This window comes from Phyllostomus discolor, chromosome 3, assembly GCF_004126475.2.
Source record: "Phyllostomus discolor isolate MPI-MPIP mPhyDis1 chromosome 3, mPhyDis1.pri.v3, whole genome shotgun sequence".
In the NCBI taxonomy this organism is placed as follows: domain Eukaryota; kingdom Metazoa; phylum Chordata; class Mammalia; order Chiroptera; family Phyllostomidae; genus Phyllostomus; species Phyllostomus discolor.
Genome location: NC_040905.2, coordinates 162,384,716 through 162,396,962, shown reverse-complemented (window position 1 = coordinate 162,396,962; position 12,247 = coordinate 162,384,716). Strand labels below are relative to the sequence as shown.

The window sequence follows — 12,247 nt, the reverse complement described above, 5'->3', positions numbered from 1 at the left end:
AGACACAAAAAAGGTTGAGAAACACTGCTAACCCACTGAGTCCACCCCTCAATAAATGGGATCAAACCCAGAAATCTCAAAATACCAGTTGTATATTTTGATATCAGTCACTTTTCTCAGATCACAACATACAGTGAGAAACATAAAAGAATACTAGTTACAAATTTGACCTTACTTCCTTAACACAATCACTATTCCAAGCATCTTTCAATGAAAAAATGTTAATTTTTTTTAAACCTCATAAATAGTGCAGCTGAGCTGAGGGAAGGAGGGGCCTTGGCTGGAATAGTCAGCACATGCAACAGGTACAGTGGGCAGGACAGGACCTTGCCAAGAGGGGCTTGTCCTGCATGACTGCTGTGTTGGACAGGTTAAGGTCTAGGAGGTGGCCCACATGGCCAGGAAATTGAGAAAATAACTAAATATACCGAAGAATATAAAGACATCTCAAAAGAAGTCAGGAGACAGTTTGAAAGGGCTCATCTAGGACATTTTGAACATCAAAATAAATATTGACAGCAATGGATTATAACATACTGAAAATTAAAAAACCTGTAACAGTCCCCTAGAGCAAGGGACATAAAGGAAAGAATAAACAAATGAGACCTCATCAAAATTAAAAGCTTCTGCATGGCTGAAGAAAACAGTATCAAAATAAAAAGAGAACCAACTGTATGGGAAAACATATTTGCCAATGAAACCTCAGACAAGGGTTTAACCTCCAAAATATATAAAGAACTTACACAACTCCATTCTAAGACAAGCAACCCAATTAAAAAATGGGCAAAGGACTTGAACAGACACTTCTCCAAGGAGAACATACAGAGGATCCAGAGACACATGAAACGATGCTCAATATCACTAGCCATCAGAGAGATGCAAATTAAAACCACAATGAGATACCACTTCACACCAGTCAAAATGGCCATCATAAACAAAGTAACAAAACAAGTGTTGGAGAGGTTGTGGAGAAAAGGGGACCCTAGTGCACTGTTGGTGGGACTGCAGACTGGTACAACCACTATGGAAAGCAGTATTGAACTTCCTCAGAAAACTGAAAATGGACCTGCCTTTTGACCCAGGAATTCCACTGCTGGGACTATATCCTAAGAACACTAAAACACCAATCCAAAAGAACCTATGCACCCCGATGTTCACAGCAGCACAATTTACAATAGCTAGGTGTTGGAAGCAACCTAGATGCCCATCAGTAAATGAATGGATCAAAAAACTATGGTACATTTACACAATGGAATTCTATGCAGCAGAAAGAAAAAAGGAGCTCCTACCCTTTGCAACAGCTTGGATGGAGCTGGAAAGCGTTATGCTAAGCGAAATAAGCCAGGCAGTGAAAAATAAATACCATATGATCTCACCTTTAACAGGAACCTAAACAACAAAACAAAGAAACAAGCAAAATATAACCAAAGACACTGAAATAGAGGACAGGCTGACAGTGACCAGAGGGGAGAGAAGAGGGAATTTCAGGGGAGAATGGGAAGGGTTTACAGGAACAAATTTAAAGGACACATGGACAAAAACTAGGGTGGGGTGGAAATGTGAGGGAGGTGGGGAGGGATGGATGGGTGAGCTGGGATGGGAGTAAAAGGGAGAAAACTGTACTTGAACAATGATTAAAAAAACCTATAACATAATATATAAATAAATAATCTCTCCTTTTTTACTGTGAAATGAAACTCAAATTTGGAGGGAATAATGAAATTAGAAAATAATCACAGTAACTAAAAGCAAATGGTAAAAATTTGATGAGGAAAGGAAAATTAAACAATCTCAAAGTATTTCCATATCAAAAACTTATTTGCCACTTATAAATTCCTACATACAAAATATTTACTAATTAATTTACAGTGGAGAAACCTGACACACACTACCTCCACCAAGTGACAGAAGTTAACATTACCGCCGCTGCACACAGTAATGTCCCCTGACAGATGCCTCGAGGAGAACACAGAACCACATCTGAGGTGCTCCAGCCCAAAACACACCTCCTCATAATTAGCAACATAGACAATTAGCAATGGAAGTGGCAGGAGTGCTCTAAAAATGTCAACTCATCAAAGTGAAAAAAAAAAAACAAAAACAGAGGAACTATTCCTGATTAAAGGAGACTAGAGAGATATGATGAAAACCATGGAAATCAATGTGTCTAGGTTGCATGCTAGAGCAAAATGGAAGGGGAAAATGAAGGAGAATCTTTTTTTTTCCTTTTCTAGTAAATATGTACTGAAATATTTCAAGGTATTTGAAATACCTCAAGTGATTCAGGAAAAAACATACATTTGTGTAGAGATATAGATATATGTCAAAACTCTACATTTTTGAATAGCAGAAAGAATATGAGGTAAAAGGTTAAAATTTGGGGAATCTGGGTGAAGGACATGAGAATTCTTTATACATTAGTCTTATAACTTTTCTGTAAGTTTGAAATTACATTCAAATTATAAAGTTAAACCAAAAATATATAGGTAACAAATAAAAAAGAAAAGAAATTATTTTTATTTGGTATTTTCTTGGAACCCTCAGGCATGTGCAAAATATACGTATAATGCAGGGTTCATGAATGAATTAGAAAATTTTTTTCTCCTATTCACCTTAGATGAATGGGAATACAAAGATCAACTGGTGAGGTAGGTAGCTTTGAAATGTCTTTAGGTTTAATTTAAGTACCTGACCTGATTATTTTTTCGACAACCCTCCTTTGATATCAAAGAATGTCTGAAGAAAGAACTAACAAATGCATAGAATAGGAAAGCTAGTTCTTACCTTTGGCTAACATGGTATTATTACACCATGAAGGAAAAGTGCAAACATAACATACAGAATGGTCGAGAAAAGCACTGTGTACACCAACAATGAAAGAAAAAGAAACCAAGGCAAATGTGCTGATAGGTGCCAGACAATCTGAAAGGCAGTGTCATCTGTCTTTAAGCAAGAGAAAGTCCCAGAGCTCTGAACCATCTCTAAGAGCTCTTGTCAGGGACCCTAGAGGTTACCAAGGCAAATTTCCCAAAGTAAAGTGGAGGTAATTGATAATCAAAGCCCAACAGTGGCTTGTCTCTAGTCTGAAAAAAACTACACAAAAACCCAGAGTCTCTGAGTCTCAAGCCACCATACATCCAGCTTCCATGCAAAATAATTCTTTGGGGGCAAAGGTGATACATCGGTATGGCAAACCCAAGAGGACTTTATGCCCCATATTTGGATAGGATAGCCTTCATCCTATATACGACTCTGGCAAGAATATTGGGACCAGATCAGCTGCCTGTGGAAAGAACCAAAAAAGGGAGGGAAGAAGCAGCCAGTTTAGCCCTTGGAAGGATGGGATGGAGTTGGAGTTTTGCTACAGGATCAAAGGACCCTCCAGATGTCTCCATATTTGACCATTCACGCTGCCCATGCCACTTCCAGGCTTCTCCCCCTCCATCCCTTTTCTTTACTCAGAGCCAGTGAGATGTGCATGACATCACTTTGCAAGCTCTAAGCTATGTACAAACATAAACCATTATGGATGAAAACTTCTTCTACACACTGCAGCAAAGTACACCACCTTTCTCTTCTCCTCTTGTAACTCACAAACCAAATATTATTCTATCTGCCCAGCTTTTCCTACCAACCACTTATGTAAAAGGCAAACTCTCCTTACATCAGATTCCTCATGAGTCAGTTTTTCTGGAAAGCCTAAACTGATCACCTCATGACCTGGAAAATGGACACAGAGAAACGAGATGCTTAGAATGGGCCCACCCTTTCCCTTTGTGTTTAACCTTTTCTTTTGTGAATCACTTAGTATTCATCACCCACAACAAACATAAACAGACCCAGCCACGACTCTGCATAAACCTGCCATGCTGGAGCTTGCCAAATGTTTCAAGTCACAGTGTCACTATCAAGTGTCAAGTGCTTGCACAGGTCACTAAAATTCAGTAGGCAAGTTTTTGGCCATGAGGGTCAAAGAACAGTGTAACTTCAAAAGAAAGAATGAAAGCATCACCCAGAAAAGGTCTGGACAGTACCAAATCCAGGGGAATGCATTATACTTTAACATGCACTAGTAATTTGAGTTTAAAAATGCAGTATATGTTTTGTATCCTAATATGTTGGCTTAGAAAGTGCATATGTTTGAGAAAAGAGACATCTAATTCATTTTGCTGTCAGTTAACAGGAAAAAGATGTGGCGTTCCATTTCTCAGACCGACACATTCACTCACAAGGCTACAGAGCAGACAGGGAATGACAGATGATGCCTCCGCTCTGCTGATCTCAGTAGCCTGAGGTTTATTCCTTTAACTGCTGTTCCTTAAAGAATTGGAGGAAAAAACACTTTTTAGGGAGGCTGGGGTTTTTAAGGAAAGTGAAAGATTACTTTTTATGTACTTAGATCTCCCCCACACCTACTCTTCACAAGAGGAATCCTTTTTAGATTTATGAATTTGCTTCGAGATAATCTAGCCCCAATTTTTAATTTTACAAATTAGGAAACAAAAGGACAGATGGAAAGCAGGATTTAACATCTGTGCTGCTTCTCCTTCCTTTCCACTCCAGCACGTCCCCGCACAGCTCAGAGTTGGGATGAGATGACTCAGGTTGCAGCCTTCCATTCTGTGACTTTGGTCAAGTCACTTAACCTCATGGGTGAGAGAGATCACTGTCATTGCTTCCAGGGTTTACATTCTATCGATGTTCACAACTGACTGTGCCTAGGTTGAAAGCCCATAAGCAGGCCTCTCTCAAAGACACAACAAACTGTCTTGCAAACTAACCAGAAAAAGTCAAATTTCTCTAATATCTCTCAAGCCCACCGACTGATCCTTTTAGAGACAACCCTTATGTTCTCAAGAACCTTGGCCCCTGTTCATTCTTATGGCTGATTTCAGGGTTCCTTGATGAAAGAAGCTTGTTTTATCAGCCTCTAAAACACCACAGGAATCTCTTAAACAGCTACTCACATTAAGAAGTCACTTTCCATGAATGTGAGCAATAAGTTTGCCAGAGAAGCCAACCTAAAATTCCTTCAGGCTTTAGCCAATATTTTACAACCTCGCCTATGTTTCGAAATTAAGGTTTTGGGTATTTCCTAATGAGTTTAAAATATTGATGGTCTTCTATATTTTCTGGTTATGTTTTTGACGATAGTGTTAAGGGTACTTTATGAGGAGCGGCATTCCAGGTAACATAATTACAAATTTGGGAAATTTTGCAAATTGAGACCTGTTCTCTATAAATTTCTGTTCCAATTTTGCATTCTTATCAGTAATTCTACAGTGATCATCATATTCAATAGCTTTACACTTCTACAACAAACAGCCAGAAAAAGCCACCACAGTAAACTGCTAAACTCACAATTAGAAACATGCTGAAAGTGCCAAATGGTATTTATATTGGAGCAAGGAAAGTTCCCATGATCACAGAGAATTAGCTCACAGCAAACTTTTCACTCAGTGCCCCGTGCACTCTGATACAAGTCCACACACCCCCAACCCCCAACCCCCAACCAAGCTTTCACTCAACTCCTCATAGGCCTCAATTCCCTAGTGGACCAAGGTGATCTCAGAGGTTATTTCTAGTCCTGACACATACATGCAATCATGATTATAATAGCAAGTAACTAAAATCTTGCTAACAAACAGTGAATTTGTTAATAATTTTTCATATGGCAATCATACCAATAACAACATCAAAAAATCTATAAAAGTTTATTATCAAGATGTTTTGTAGGATGTTGTTCACCATGCACTGTCCTCTTTATGAGGATTCCATGGGAAAATCACTCTCTTGTGTCTCATTATTAGGAACAGCCCCACTTCACGATTTAACCTTAAGGGTACTATGAGTCACACAGCTGATTATGTTTCCTTCACTGCACTGACTGCAGGAAAACTCAGAACTACATCTCTTACTCATCTGTAACAAATGACACAGGCCCTTGTGAGATGCATTTTAGGTCTTCACTTAACCCTTGGTTTCATTCCACTTTCCCTTCTCCTTATTTCCTCACTTATCTTTTTTCGTCTTTTTCTATCATTTATATCTTTCAAAGCTGCTTTTAGCCTTTTTGAAATAAAGGAGATATTTCAAGCTATTTTCCTTTACTGACATCAATGTGAACAGCAAAATTGTTCCTTTAGTGACTTGCATTTTTCAAACATTGTCACTATACCAACACATAAAAGCATCCAAGCACCCATTTTACGTTCTCTTATACATAATTCTGTGCCAAGATTTAGATCACAATTGTCATTTTTAGTATCATTATCATTACTATAATATTTTTAAATCCTTATATTTACATAGATTTGCATCCACAAATCAAAAACAGTTTTCGATCTGCAATTGGTTCAATTCATGGATGTGAAACCCGCAGACATGGAGGGCTGACTGTATTTTTTAAGTGAGCCTTAACATTTGTTATTTCCTTTGATTTTCTCAACAATTATAAGAGAGCCACAGCAGGCATTATTATGACTGTCTTCGGGTTTACAAATGAGGAAAACAAGGCTCAGAGAGATTAAATAGCTTACCCACATTGACAAAGTTAGTAAGTTAATATAAAGGTGTTTTTTTTCCTCCAAGTTAGCATTTTCCCCATAACTACAAAAGTTTTTCTCTCATATAGTTAACTCTTTGAAATTTTGTCCTGGGATCTCAGATGTTTTATTTAGTTGGTTCTCTAAGTAGTATCAGCCTGCTAGTCAAAACCATATCAATTACTCTTTGGTAATAAACCTCAGCATGATGAGAACTAGACAGCCAAGACTCTGGAAAATTTTTTAACCATTAGAAAATGCATGAGTAATTTATTTCCTCCATTGGAATTCAGTGATGGCATTAAGAAAACTCATTCCTGCAACCTAACAAGGAACATAAATGCTTTAATGTGGTCTGCTAAAGTAGTCACACAGGGTAAAACTACCTCTTGAGTCAGTAGAAACTAGTAAAAGCATTCAGCAGTAGAAGATGAACTTTAGACAAGGCAGACTGAAGAAAAGATCTAACTAACTGCTTTGTGATGAGCTCACACTACTTCAACCACATCTAAGGGAAAGAATCATGAAGTTCAAATCATATTAATTTCCAAGTCATTGACATTGCTAATGTATGAGAGGGTGAAATGTTGACAACTTGAACTCTTGAGACCTTGAATAAACCAGAGTCTATTCATCCTAGAGTCATGAGTTTGGGAAGTAAGGAGAACACTGCATATGCAATTTCTCTCAGCTTTAATTCCTTCTGGGAAAATGAGGAAGGAGAAGGTCAAACAACATTTTCTAACTCAACATTCTGTGACTGTGTGAATACCTATTAGCGCCATCTACCCGAAATACTATTTTAACAACTAGACAGAATTTTAAAATATATTTATATAATGTGTGGGTGATGGGTAATGTTCCAACACATTTAAATCATTATTCAGGAATTTAACTATTTTCCTTTAATCAACTTCAAACATATACTGGTTTGAATTACTAATTCCTGCCCTTGAGACAATGTATTCATATGTGTCTTTTCTCAACAGATCATACATTGGATGCAAGTTAACTCTGCTTTCCAATATCATGACAATAAGAATGAACAGAAATAAGTTGGCCTCTTTCTTGGTTAGTGTTTCTTTCCTATTTACATATAGCCTGCATTTTCCCCAACTAATCTATAAAACTATGAAGATAGGACCACATATGTCTTAACAACTATGTACTCAGTGCTTGGCATGTCATCATTAGAATAAATGCATGTTGAATAAGTAAAAAAACCAACAGAGACAACTTACAGAGCTCAGGGAAATACTAGCTCTTCCTTAGGAAAAGTTAAAGGGTGCTATGACTAACCTCAAATTCTGAATCACAGAAACAGCCAATATACCTAGAGGGAAGTGGATGATAAGAAAGAGTTAAGCAAGGATAATGTTTCTGAAGTATAACTTTTAGCATTTTTTGCTTCAAAGTGTGGAGATAGCAAGGTATTATGTAGACAGCCAAGTCCCCTTCCTCTGGCTACTCCTTATCTGTATGAACCTCAGCAGTTACTTAATTTTCCTAGACCTTGACCTCTTCAACTGTAAAATGGGGAAGAAGTAAAAGTATTTATCTCACAGAGCTGTTAATGAGGACTAAAAAGACAATGGATACAGTGTCTGACTTATAACATGACCTCAGTTAAGTGGTAACTATTATTATTAATTAATTAGTCTGAAGTAAATTTCTGGAATATAAACACACCAGTCTTAAAGGTAATCAGAATTATTCACTCCTAGGAGGAATACAGCTGATCTTGGAGATACATTATTGAAATCTGGTGAGAATGAGCATTAGGAGCATCCTTGAAAGAAAAACAAAAGTCCCAGCACACAGTTAAGAAGCCTGGTGTGGGGAGAGGTCTCTAGCAGGGAAAGTCGGCAGTTCTGCCCGCCCCTTTGCTCTGCTGAGCAGGGCTGGTGCAGGAAGAGGCAGTGAGGTCTGCAGCAGCTGGCAACCTTACCAAGCCCCCTATTTGTCTCTTCCTCCTTCTGTAGAGTCTTCCTCTCTGAGGCAGGAGCTCTTTCTTGGTCCCAGAAAGACAAGGCTGAGTATGCCAAATTCCCAAAGATGGTTCTGGGTCATTTTACATTACAAAGAAAAAAAGAAGGTAGGCCCACATAATAATGGTCTTGAATGGCAAGTTGGAAAGAACTATTGAAGGTTTTACAGCAGTATTTGTGAAGAAGGCAGAGACCCCAGGATTATATTGGCCTCTTTGATACTGGATTCCTATATTAACCCAATGACAAAATATGGGGCAGATCAATCGAAGCTTTGGACACAAAGAATACATACAATTCTGAATGTATGCTCTGGTGTTTCTGTGTGAGTATCTTACTATGGACTAAAAGAGCAATTTGAATAAACCACTGAAGTACCTGAAACATATGCAACATACATGAAAAAGCCAGTATCTCTAAGAGTTAAGTACTGATTTAGAGAAGACAAAGAAAGTTCTAAGAACTCTGAAATCTATAGGGTTTTGGCATAAAAAAAAAAAACACATCTGGTCTACCTGGGACTTCTACAACATCAAACGGTTCTGTAAAGACAGAAACCCACACCTATCACCATGGGATGAAACCAAAGCATGATACCAGCTGAAGTCCAAGGAGTTTCAAACCTCCTTAAAGAAGAAAAAGAAAGGAGAAATGATACTAATTCCATGGCGATGCAGAACCTCCCTTCATTTCCATTTCGGAGGGTTACCCATGAACTTGGACACAAGCAAAGAGATGGCGATATTAGTTATGTGTGTATGTCACACCTGAATTGGATCCCATAACTGCAAAAACCTTGTTAAGGATTCCTCTATCAATTTTCCATCCTCAAGCCAGGAGGATTAGTCTCCCTGTACTTAAAAACAAAGGGGATTGGGCAGAAGAATTAGTTATAAAGTGACCTAAGCCTTGTAGTGTCAAAAATATATAAATAAAGAAAAGTGTTTTTAAAACAAAGGGGTAAATTATAAAGTGGTAAAGAGAAGTTGTTGGTGGCAAGAAAAAGAAAGAAAACTGGCCAAGCTGGGTAGCTTAGTTAGTTGGAGTATTGTCCCAATATGCCAGGGTTGAGGGTTTGATCCCCAGTCAGGGCACATACAGAAATCAACCAATGAATAAATAAATGGAACAACAAATTGATGTCTGTCTGTCTGTCTGTCTGTCTCTCTCCATTCCTCTCTCCCTAAAAAAAAAAAAAAAAAGAAAGAAAAAAGAAAGAAAAAGAAACTGTTCTCTGGGAAACAAAGATGAATTTAATTGTAATATGTTGTATTTCAAATCCTGTGGGGACCTTCTAAGTACAGATGACAGAGAGCATGGGGCAGCAGGAAGGGCTGAGACAGAGATGAGAACTGTTAACATAGATGTGAAGGTACAGTAAGGTATGAGAGTACGTGACTCTTAAGTGCAATGATAAATTCTCATGTGTGTGGCCAAGGACTGAGTTTCCACCAAAATAAATCCCAAAATATCCACTGCAAATATCTATTTCCTAAATATAAAATCATATTCATAATTAATCTGATGTATAATGTAAGTGTCTTGTCTCACTAGATGACTGCTATAAATACAGGGCATCAGCAGTAAGGCGGCGCAGTATCACACACAGGCACCTGTCTACAAAGTGCTTCTTAATCCCCGTGTGTGTGCATGCTTGTGCAAGCCAACTGGCCTTCAGGTAAACACATCTTTGCTTTAATTAATCTGTGAACACAGCAGTATGAAATGAAAAATAATCAGAATGATGATGTTTCACATCTACATATAGCCCAGATACAGAAATTGCTGGTGCCACCTATTGTTGAAAGCACAGAACTGAAAGGCTGCTTTTAGAGCTGCCTTCCATATAGCAAAACTCTGTTCTGTTATTTATGAAAATACAAAGCTCAAAATCTGCCCACCAGGAGAGCTGAATAGACAGAATCCAGTCTACTTTAACATAAAACAAACCTGCCGTAGACATTAACAGCTCCTATGTAATGAAGGCTTTGTTGAGTACCAAAGTTTCTAGCAATAGCTAATAATTTTAGTATTAAAAACTCATCTTTTTAATACTAAGAAGGCAACTTTAATATTAAAAAGGCAGCTTTTTTATATATAGTGATAGGGAATGAGCTTCAAAGTCAATTGTAAGCTGTAAAAAAACAAGGTTCAGAACAGTGTGTACCACGTGCTACAACTTACTTAAAAGGGGGAATGTGAACATATATCCAGAGAAGATGACGGCAAAGATACACAAGAAAAGGACAACACTGGCCACCTTGAGGAGGAGGCCTGAAGAAATAGGATATAATTGGAGATCTGCTTTTACTGAACACACTCACTGTGAAAATTTTACCATGAACATACAACTTTCAAAAGATTTTTAAGAATCATTTAAAATAAATAAATAACAACCTTGAAAACAACTGTTGACATTAAACTACTATAATGGGAAGAAAGAATTCAAGAGATCTACCTGAGGCTGGTTACCATGAGCAGTTACCAAAGTCCAGGATCTGGGCATAAGAGCACAACCCGGTGAAGTGGCAGGAAAATTATAGCAGGTCTTTCACAGATTTTAAAGGGGGACAGAAGTTGTTTACAGCACAACGGTGCCTTCAAACCTAAAGTACTCAAGGTGCATTTAAAAAGACCTTGAAGCTTGGATATTTTCTGGTCCTTTAGATTTTATTAAGATGTGAAAAAATAAATAAAATATTTGCAGTTTTATTAATGCTTCTTTTTTAAAAGCTCTGATATAAGCAATATCTTTACTACAATATTATTTCACATTTAAAGAAAAAAAGGAAACCCTAAGAACTCATGAAGCTTTCTCAGCTATTTCAAAACAAGGCACATGAAAGCCATGTGGAAGTTTATACTTGAGTACACATCATATCAAATGTCACATCTCCTGAAAATTGGTTCTGGAGAATTATTTCTGTAAACTTACTTATTTCTTAATATTATTGTCCTTAACTTGAGATAATACTGATATTTGCACTGAAAGGGCAGTCATGAAATTCATTCTAAATATTGCCCAATCAAAGTAATACCAGGAAGAAAGTAAATCCTTTAATTTTTGAAGCAATTCAGCAAAAGAAAAAGAAAAGACAGGCAGCCAGCAATACAATAGTAACTCACATTCCTAGGGAAACAACTTGAACGCAGGAAAACAAGCAAAGTGAAAATGGCACAATTCAGATCATGGTAGCCCTGTAAGTCTGAGCTCCTATGCAGTTCCTCTGATCCAAATATATATTTTACTTTTTAAAATTTAATTTTAAAAAGAAAATCTGTAAGATATTACCAATCTCAAAGACAAGATAAATTTCCATTGATCAGAAAAGAAACTTAAATAAAGGAGTGGTGATCAAAGAAATACAGGACTCCCAAGCCAGAAACTGGTAGTGGCTGGAGAGAGGTTGACTTTGGAAGAGTATGAGGGCCAGAACCACCACATGCAAGATGGAGACAGAGCCCAGCTCACTGCTAGAAGCCAGGGACTGAGCAAGGTTTCCTTGCTCCTCTGCAAATATCCAAGCACCCACATTTATGAAAGGAAGCTGGAAAAAACATCCAATGACCCCACTGTCTGAGGCTCCAGCTTTATGAACATCTATGGTCATAGAGAAGGACGGAAGAAGTCTTAGGAGAGAAACCAAGTCAGATTGCCTGCTTGCTTCAGGAATCTGTGATATTCCTCAACTCATCACAGAGCAGGAATTTATT

The 12,247-nt window shown here is 37.7% G+C and overlaps 1 protein-coding gene across 5 annotated transcripts in view; it reads right to left on the bottom strand.

Annotated features, from left to right (window-relative positions):
- Positions 1–12,247, bottom strand: part of GLIS3 (GLIS family zinc finger 3) — a 453,286-nt gene that overhangs the window by 383,034 nt on the left and 58,005 nt on the right. The window lies entirely within an intron of this gene.